We start from the raw sequence: 1,147 nt of genomic DNA on the forward strand, positions 1-1,147 counted from the left end.
AGTTAATTTTGTTAGATAACAAAACCAGAATATTCATTTGATGAACTATGAGGTAATAACTATATGATGATTATATGATGAGATACAGGAAGTGATGATTGATTCATGTAATAAGTCATCATGCCTAAACTAATGATTATTTAACTGATTTTAACATGACCAAAAAAGGAATAGAGCAACACCTGTAAAGCACCTTTGATGACCTTTTAACATAAAATGATTTTTCTCACTTAAGTTTTCTGTGTTATTATATTTCTTTAATTCTAGCCTATAATCAATACATTAACATTTGTTATTTACAGATCTTGTGGCAAATGATGTGATGTTTATTTCTTAAAATAGGAAATCTTAAAACAGTGAAATAGTGAAATAGCCTGAGAAAAAGCAAATACAACTTTTTATATGGCCAAATTATCTTTCCTAATAATTGTATTCATTTCTACAATTTTTTAATTTTTGACATTTCTCTCAATTTCTGAAAGTAAAAAGGACTTTTAAAAATGCTTAAAAGCTTTTAAATTAACATTCTCTACAAAAAAAAAACAATATATGTTTTATTGTTGTAATTAGAGGTTTAATTGTTATATTTTATCATAATAAAAGGGTCTAATTGAACTTCCTCAGCAGGTACCTTCACCTGTCAAAACTGACACGTTTTTTTCTGTAATAATTGATTGAATCATTAATGCAAACATTGATCAATCTATTAGGGAGTCTTCATGAAAACCCCACACAGATCTTTTAGCCTAATGAATATTTGAAAACTTTGCAAACATTTTTGAATCTAAATCTTCACCTGAAGATAGGCTACCTAAACAGTTTTATTTTTGAAAACTTCAAGTGGCCCTTTATGATTGAGCATAAACTGTGAAGCAGTTTATGTAAGAAAACCTCCACTAAGTGAGTGGCAACCAAATGCATGTCTTGTGTCTAAATATCTGCAATGATGGGAAATGGTCTACCATGGTTGACTTCAGTGAAGMGGGGGAAACGGACCAGATGTTTATAGAGAAGGAAACACAGCTTATGGTTTGTTTTGCATAGAATCAAAGATACGTGATTTACAAACTGTTCCCAGTCTTGTTGTCGGGCATGAAGTAAATAATCTTTTTAACTTTGTAAATGTTGTTCCACATATGTTCTTTTT

Source organism: Austrofundulus limnaeus, unplaced genomic scaffold, assembly GCF_001266775.1.
Source record: "Austrofundulus limnaeus strain Quisiro unplaced genomic scaffold, Austrofundulus_limnaeus-1.0 Scaffold96, whole genome shotgun sequence".
NCBI lineage: Eukaryota > Metazoa > Chordata > Actinopteri > Cyprinodontiformes > Rivulidae > Austrofundulus > Austrofundulus limnaeus.